Raw genomic sequence first — 9,144 nt, 5'->3', positions numbered from 1 at the left:
GGAATCTGCATTGCAGAAGCCTTACTTAGTGCCAGACACTGTGCTGGCCTCATCACATTGCTGATTCCTTGAATCCTCTCCACTCTGTGAGGTGGGGATTACTATTGACTGTGTACAAGTGAGGAAATCGAGGCGGCAGGATTAGGGCCTTTTCCAAGGCTACACAGCTAGTGGATGGCAGAGGATTCAGCCCATGCCTTCCTGTGCACCGGCCTTCAAGATAGTAGGGGTGTACAGCGCCACCTGGAGTTGAAAGGACAGCTCTTCTGCAGCAGCCAGCAGTGTGTAGGGAGAGTCAGGCGTGGGATGCGCCTTTGGCTGGCCACGGTGGGGGGACCCAGGAGGACATGTTCTTAAGGTCAGGGGAGAGGAGTCAGGTTCGGATTTGGAACTGAGTTTCATCCTGCCTTGGGCAGCACCTTGGAGACCAGCACCTGTGCATGGGACCCAGGGATGCCCCAGATACTACCCTGTCCTGAGCCCATGTTTTGGGCAGGCTGGGCTGAAGACACCTTTTGAAGTGGGGCAGCAGAGAACATGTTAAGAGTAAATGGATGGGCCGGGCAGGATGGCTCAGGCCTGTAATGCCAGCACTTTGGGAGGCTGAGGTGGGTGGATCACCTGAGGTTGGGAGTTCAAGACCAGCCTGGCCAACATGGCACAACCGTGTCTCTACTAAAAATACAAAAATTAGCCAGGCATGGTGGTGCACATACCTGTAATTCCAGCTACTTGGGAGGCTGAGGCAGGAGAATTGCTTGAAACCAGGAGGCAGAGGAGGTTGCAGTGAGTGGAGATTGTGCCACTGCACTCCAGCCTGGGTGACAGACCAAGACTCTGTCTCAAAAAAAAAAAAAAGGAGTAAATGGATGTGCTAAGTGGAAGAAGCCAAACACAAAAGCTTCATACCCTTTGATTCCATTTGTATGAAATTCTAGAAAAGGCAAAACTATGGTGACAGAAAGCAGATCGGTGGGTGCTGGGGTTAGGGATAGAGTGAACTGCAGAGACATGAGGGAAATTTGGGGGTGATGGAATATATATCCTATAAATTCTAAAAATATATTCTGCATTTCTGATTATAGTGGTGGTTATACAACTGTATACATTTGTCAAAATTCATCAAATTACACTTAAAATCGGTGAATTTTATTGCGTGTGAACTATACTTCCATACATTTCAAAGTGAATGGAAATTGCTAACAGGTACAAGTTTTCCTTTCAGGGTGACAGAAATGTTCAGACATTTTACAATGGTGGTGGTTGCACAACATTTTGAAATACTAAAAACCACTTAATTGTACACTTTAAAATAGTGAATTTGTGTTATCTGACTTTTATCTCAATTTAAGAAATATTTTTAAAAAGTGAATGGAGTCAGAGAGCAAGATCACAGAGGCTGGGGCAGGACTCAGGAGTCCTGGACTCCCAGTCTCAACCCCACCAGGACCCACTGTGCTAGGGAGGAAGAGCCTATATAGAAGGCAGAGCCCAGAACTGGCACCAGCAGGACATCCAGGCCCAGGGACCTCCACTTGGCTATGAACTCTTACTGATATTCCTGCAGGGACAGTGAGGGGTGGGAAGGGTAGGACGAGCAGGGGTTACTGTTTGCCAGACAAGGTCAGATGCTGCCAGGCAGCACTGAGTTGCACACCAGGAGGAAGTCTCAGGCTATGAGCTTCGGCCTGAGATACCTGTGGAGGTTCAGGGTCTTCCCAGGGACCGAGGTGAAGGAATGGGAAGCTGAATCTCAGGTCACAAGGATTTGCAGACAATGCTCTAGGGAGATGGACTAGAATAACTTCTGAAGTCACCAAGCGCCCCCACCCAGGTCCAGTTGGGCCTCCTCTGCAGGCCAGGCCATAACTCTGACCACTCAGGGCACTACCCAGGTGTCTGCAGCCCCGGCTCCAGCAGCCCCTCAAGGTCTTCCCAGGCATGCATTACCTCCACTGCTGTGTGCTGCTCCCGCAGTTTCTTGGGTGTCCTGAAAGAACGAGGAAGACTCTGAGAAATTCAAAGGTCAGCATGGGAGGGACCCCTTTTATGCAAATGGGGACATGGCACCCAAGGCCTCAGTGCACACTGCAAATCAACTGATGGGATGGGAGTGACCCTGTGTCTTGTCCCCTGGCCAAGACATCTTGCCTGCCCAAGGTCCCCAAGAGTACACATCCTCTGGTCAATCCACCCTTCATTCCACCAGTCGCAGGAACTCAGGGGCTCCCTCAAAGGCCACAGGCTCCTTACCCTAATCTGTGAGGCACCCAGTTAGCCCTCAGGCCACTCCAACCCAATTCTGCCCAGCATCTCAACACCAACCTCACCAGGCCAAGCCCAACATCAAACCTAAGCCCACACCAGAATCCTCTCCCAACCTCATCTCTAACCTTAACTCTAGCCCCACCCCAACTCCAACCTCAGTCCCAACCCACTTCCAAATCTATCTTTGCCCCAACCCCAACCCAAACCGACTGCAACCCCAGCCTCAGTCTTAAGCCCAACCCCAAATAAAACCTAATCTCAACTTCAGCCCCACACTTTACCTCAACCTAGCTTAGCCTTAATTCAGAATTTTTTTTTTTTTCCTTAAGACAGAGTCTCTCTCTATCACCCAGGCTAGAGTACAGTGGCACCATCTTGGCTCACTGCAACCTCCACCTCCTGGGTTCAAATGATTCTCATGCCTCAGCCTCCCGAGTAGCTGGGATTCAGGCACATGCCATCACACCTGCTGATTTTTGTATTTTTAGTAGGGACAGGTTTCATCATGTTGTCCTGGCTGGTCTTAAATCCCTGGCCTCAAGTGATCCTTCCCGTTCGGCCTCCCAAAGTGCTGGGATCACAGGTGTGAGCCACCACACCCGGCCTTAATTCAGATCTTAACTCCAAATCAAGTCCCAACACCAATCAAAAGTCTCAATATAACGCTAATGTCAGGCATGATCTTAAAACACTAATTAAAGTCCAAAATCTAAATAGTTCCCCCTCTAAGTGGACACCAACTCTAGCCACATGCCCCTCCTCAATTCCCACCATCCCATGGACAACCCTTGTGGGTAGAAGCTGGCCCTAGGGAGACTCACCCCACTCCACGAATCTCTTCAAGATGCTGGCTAGTTCGCGGAACCTAGAGGGGGATGAGATGGTGAGTTCAACTTCAGAACCCACAGGGAAACAGCCAGCCTGCCCAGGAGGGGGTCCAAGAAGGGTGGCATGAATCAACACACTGACATGGAACCCTCCAATCCTCAACAAGCTTACACCACTTCACCAAGCCCTGAGCTTCTCCAAGCTCACACCAGCCCTGTAGCCCTCCAAATGCCCTTCCCCCTTTCTGAGCCTCCTCTCTGAAACCCCCTCCCCTCTCTGTGAGCACCCTACTCTTTTAGCCCCATCCCCTTCTTTCACTATTTTTTTTAATTAATTTTTTTTTTAGACAGAGTCTTACTTGTCACCCAAGCTGGAGTGCAGTGCACAATCTCAGCTCACTGCAGCCTTCACCTTCTGGGCTCAAGCAATCCTCCCACCTCAGCCTCCTGAGTAGCTGGGACCACAAGCATGCACCACCATGCCCAGCTAGTTGTTTTTTTTTGGTTTTTTTTGTTTTTTTTTTTTTTCCCATTCTTTTTAGAGAATGGAGTGTCACTGTGTTGCCCAGGCTGGTCTCAAACTCCTGGGCTCAAGTGATCTTCCTTGGCCTCCCAAAGTACTGGGATTACAGACAGGAGCCACCGTCTACCCAGCCCTTCATTCTTCTTCCCCATTTTGATCCCCTCTCTGAGCTACCACCATTCTCTGGGCCTCATCCTTCTCTCTGACCCCACTTCCTCTCCTTCTGTGGGCTCCCTCTGCTTTCTGAGCCCTTCCTACTCCCTGTGCCCCTGCCCTTCCAAAGCCCTCCCTAACCAGGGCCCGCATTTACTATGTACCTTGGGAACCAGGCCAAGAAACACTTGACAGGGTCTGGCAGGCAGAGCTGGTTGACCATGCCCTTTACGCTGGGATCCACAATGTCCCCCTCTCTGAGGAACCAGTCACAGATGGGTCAATCACAGCCTTTAGCCAATGGCCTGCCCCCACAGCCAACCAACTTCTACTCCGTAGACAAGAAGAAGGCCAAACCCAAAGATGCACTTCTGCTCTCAGCCCCACCCCCGGAACAGGTGCATCCTAAAGACAGGCGCAGTGGGTGGCTTGCTGCATAAGGTCACACTGTTAGCCAGAGCCATCCCAGCCCAGGCCCCCAGTTTCCCTCCTGGGACTCAGGTTGGCTCCAGCCCCCTCCCCTACCTTGTTTCCACCATGCCCCACCCCTGAGTCCCAGCAGATAACATACAGCTTCTCTAGAAGAGTGGCCCCTCCATCAGTAAACATCCCCCCTGCATATAAGTCTTTGATGGCATACTCTGCCCGGGGGATGGAGAAGGGGATAACCTGGGGAGGCAGAGGCAGAGTCAGGATCCGGAGCTTCCCCAACCCTGCCTGGTTCTCTGTCTCTGTATCCCCCAAGATTTCAAGAGGGATGCCACATCATCTGGTACATCTCCATCCAGCTCAGTGCCTCAGCATGCATGGGAGGCCTGTGTCACTGGTCGCTCTCCTGCCACCCCACTCCCTCACCCCACACACAGATGCGACAGAACAGAACGAGAGCAGCCCTCATTTTTTCACGCTTCACTGTGACCCAGCCAGCATGCCAAGTGTTTTATCTATGGAACCACATTTAATCTTCACAGCCACCCCATTCGGTAGAAAACAAGCCCAGGGAATTTAAAAGGCTAGCGCAAGATCACATCGTAGAATCTCAAAGGGGAAGTGAGGCCAGAACAAGCCACTGGAGGCAGGGGAGGTGGGGGTAAGGCTAGGGTGGGGATTTTGGAGACAGAAAGCTCCTTACAGCCCCTTGATGGAGGTAACAGAGACCCAAGCTAAAGGAATTACAGGAGTGAGTTCCTGAATCTCCACCCCTGAAGGAAGAAGACACAAAAGCTTGATGCCTTCCTTACAGGGTAGGGCTCACCCTATCCCCACCTCCACCCCATCAGTCTTCTCCAGGAAGCACAGGGGAAACACAATTATCTCAGCACCTCAAACTCAGATGTAGCCACCTTTGTCTCCAAGGATGGCCCTGCCCAGCATCCTCGCACTGGCTCGGTCTCTCTCTCACCCAGGACCAGGTGAAACTATCTGGTGTCATGCATCCTGGGGCAGCCAAGAGGTGGCTGCACAGCCCAGGCCATGCTAGGGGATGGCTGGATGTAACCATCTGATTCATAGTAGCCGATTCGAAGGGGCTGGTTACTGGTGTAAACCTGGGGGCACAAGGGGCTGGGTGGAGCTCAGAGGAGAGACTGGGCTGGGGCCAAGGTGGCCCCACTGTCTCCAGGAACCAGACTTTAAGGGCAGGGCCTTGGTCTACAGCTGTCCTCACCAAGGGGGGAATCCACGTGGACACCCCAAGACCCGCGGGAGCCTCCCTATATACTCTCCAGGCTCTAGGTGCTCTGGGGAGCCCCCTGGAAGAAGGAGAAATAGATGCGATAGGTGATTGGGCGGATGGGGTGGATAGTAGATAGATGGTAGACTGACTCCTGGGTGGGTGGGTGGATGTATGTATGAGATGGTGGGTAGCTGGGTGGGCAGAGGGTTGAATGCATATGTGGGTGAGTGGATGAATGGATGGTTGGAGTTGAGTGGGTGGGCAGGTGAGTAAGTCATGCATAGACAAAAATATCTTTAAGCTAGAGAAATGTTAGGAGAAGATGAGGATGGAGATCAATAGGGGCAAATACCCAGATTAGGGTCTGGGGTGGAGGGCCCCTAGTCCTAGGAAGTGGGGTGCTGCCAGAAAGGCTGCCACTCCTCACCCATCACACACTGCATGTTTGTAGGGGCAAATCATGGATGATATACAATGATCTCAGGTTGATAATGCTAGGAGGGGTGTAGGGAATCGGAGGAACAGACATTGCCAGGAGGTAGACAGAAACTGCCCTATGGAGAGGGTTCTGCTGGGTTCAAAGCCAGCTCTACCAGTTACTAACTACATGATCATAGGCAAGTCATTTCACTTCCCTTCAGCCTCCCCAGCTGTAAATGGGAGGAGCACTGCTCATTCTGTAGAGTGTTAGGATGAGACACATTGAGCCTGGCACACAGCTGGTACAAGCAAATGTGGTTGAATGAATTAACGAATAAATGAAGGCTGCTGTAGACAGAAGGGTGTGGAGTGATCTCCCAGCCTAACCTCTTTATTGTACTGATGGGGAGGTTAAGGCCGAGAGAAGAGATGTGACTTGGCCAGGGTTACCTAGAGGGTTAAAAGCCTAGCTTAACTGGATGCCACATCCTCTGAACCACACTTGCTGAGTATTCTGCCTGCATGGGTTGAGTATATGGCACTGGAGGCCCTCTTTGGGGGCACTTACAGCTATGGCTCCAGATAGCCAAGAGGCCAAAGCAGCTGGCGTCCAGCAGGGGCAGGAAACAAACTGGACTGAGCATGTGGGCTTCCCACTCACTGTAGCCTGGGGTGGGTAAGGGGGTCTTCACCTGGGAAGGTGAGATGGCAGACAGGTCAGGGAGGAATGATGGTAGGGGGCAAGGAAACTCCCAGGTCTGCTCTCCCACCTGGCTTACCTCCTCCCTGAAGGGCATCCGGGGCACAGTGGGGTCCAGTCGGTACATGTCTTCACTCAGCAGGGTTCGCAGGCACAGCGCCAGGCTCTCCACGTCCCAGGCCATGGGGACCGCCACTGTGGTCACTGCACAAAGAGGAGGGGAGAGAAGCAGGCACCTCTCATTTTGTTTGTTTGTTGTTGTTGTTGTTTGAGACGAAGTTTTCTTCTGTCACCCAGGCTGGAGTGCAGTGGCATGATCTCTGCTCACTGCAACCTCCACCTCCTGGGTTCAAGCAATTCTCCTGCCTCAGCCTCCCCAGTAGCTGGGATTACAGGTGCCCGCCACCACACCTGGCTAATTTTTGTATTTTTAGTAGAGACGGGATTTCACCATGTTGGCCTGACTGGTCTCGAATTCCTGACGTCAAGTCATCTGCCCGCCTCAGCCTCCCAAAGTCCTGGGATTACAGATGTGAGCCACCGCACCCAGCCAGCAGCTCTCATTTGTTCTGCCCTGGGCATCCCAACTGCCTGGCCTCAGAGGGTGGGTTCCAGGGTCATGGTCAAGACAAAGGAAGAGATTAAAGCTAGATAGCAGGACAGAAGCCCTTCTCAGAGGGCCAAGAGTCACTGGACAAGGGGAGGCCGAGTGGGAACCATGCAGTCCCTCTCCCAGTCATCATCTGTGGGGCTGATCTGTCTGGAGATATAAACTGAGCAAAATGTCCTTGGGAGAAGGACAGGCAGGTTCATCTTTAAATGGGGTGACCACAGGCACAGACCAGGACTTACCCAATTTTCTCCCCTTGATGGCAGAGGCAATTCCAGTGTAGCTGCAAAACACTCCCACAGCTCAGCATGTGAAGGGAGGTGCCGGGGTGCCAGGAGGCTTGAGCTCCCCCAGGGTGCAGCCCAGAAAAATAGGAGCTGCTTCAACCTTCCGTGACTCTCTACTGCTCACAGCATAAAGTCTGATCTCTTTGACTGCCTTTCAAGGCTCTAACTCTCCATGGCTTCCCCTTCTAGCCCTTCCATATGTGCATATTGCTGCAGGCAAGGTCAGCCACTTACACACTATCTTACAGCCTTCTAGACACCACATCATCTCTGCATGTCCAGCCCTCAAAACCACGCTCAAATGCTGCCTCCTCCAGGAATCCTTCCCTTCCCTTGCCCTGCTCTGAAAGTCAAGAGTATAAGCTTTTAATAAATCTCTGTTGAAGAAAATGTCAGCTTCCTCTTGTGCATTCCCACAAGCTCTGACCCTCTCTTAGAGACCTGATCACTTTCTGACTAAGTCATTTCTGTGTCTAAGAGCACAGCAGGGGCAGGGGCAGGGGCTGGGTCCAAGAGTGTCTGTGTCCCCAGTATAGGTGCCATGGTGTGGGTACACAGAGTGGAGTTGAGAGATGGGTGGATGCATGCATGCATGCATACACGATGAATGGGTGGATGGATGGATGGATGGATGGATGGATGGATGGATGGATGGATACAAATGTGGATTGATAGACGGATGGATACACAAATGGATGGATGGAAAGATGGATGGATAAATAAATGGTTGGAAGGAAGGGTGTGTGTAAGTTTTTCAAGGGCTACCCAAGTAGCTAGTACCCAAGGAACTGTTATGTCTGACACAGTAAATACTCAATAAAAATCTTTTAAATAAATAGTCGTTGAATGGTAAAATTAATTGATGGATAGAGACTGAGATGATGACCACGTGGTAGTTGAATGGATGACGGACGGATAGATAGATAAATGGACAGATTGATGAGTGAGTAAGAGAAGGGGTATGTGGATGGAGAGTTGTATTGATTAATGAATTAATGAACTGATGGATTAATGAGTGGAAGGTCATTAATTACTTCTACATTAATTACATTGCTGCTGCCTGGACAAAACATGGTATGTTTGGCATGGCTACTACAGGAGTTATTTGAAGCCCTCCTATCCACTTCCCCTAGTACTGAGCTGGGTAGATGAAAGTTGATGGGAGGAGCAGACCCCTCTACTTCCCCTAGTTCCTCTAGGCAGGTCCAAACCCACCCCACCACCACCATCAATGGGTACCTGAGGTGGGAACCTGCGGTCCAGAGGCCATAAACACCACAGAAGCTGGCTGATATGCAGATGCTGTCACCTGTGTCAGTACCCATGTCTAGGATGGACCCTCTTTCTGCCATCAGAGCTCCCTCTCCCCCTGAGGAGCCCCCACATGTCTTCTTTAAGTTCAGTGGGTTCAACGTCTGGCCATAGATGGGGTTGCTGCACTCAAAGCTAAGGGAAGCAGTAGAAAAGGAGCTGAGAGTGAAAGCCTCACTGGGCAGACCCCTCCCCATATGGGGGCCAACCACCCTCCAGAGTCGACCCCAGGGCTTCCTGGGCTCCATGAGCTCCTCCCTAAGGCTGAGGCTTCCTGGACTCCCTTCCAGCTGGAGTGAGGGGCCGCTGCTGCAAGAAAGACCAAGATCGGACACCAGCCATGACTCCTAGTATTAGGACCAAAGAGCCC

The sequence above is a fragment of the Theropithecus gelada genome, chromosome 1, assembly GCF_003255815.1.
Source record: "Theropithecus gelada isolate Dixy chromosome 1, Tgel_1.0, whole genome shotgun sequence".
NCBI classification, from domain to species: Eukaryota; Metazoa; Chordata; class Mammalia; order Primates; family Cercopithecidae; genus Theropithecus; species Theropithecus gelada.
This window is presented reverse-complemented; position numbering follows the sequence as displayed.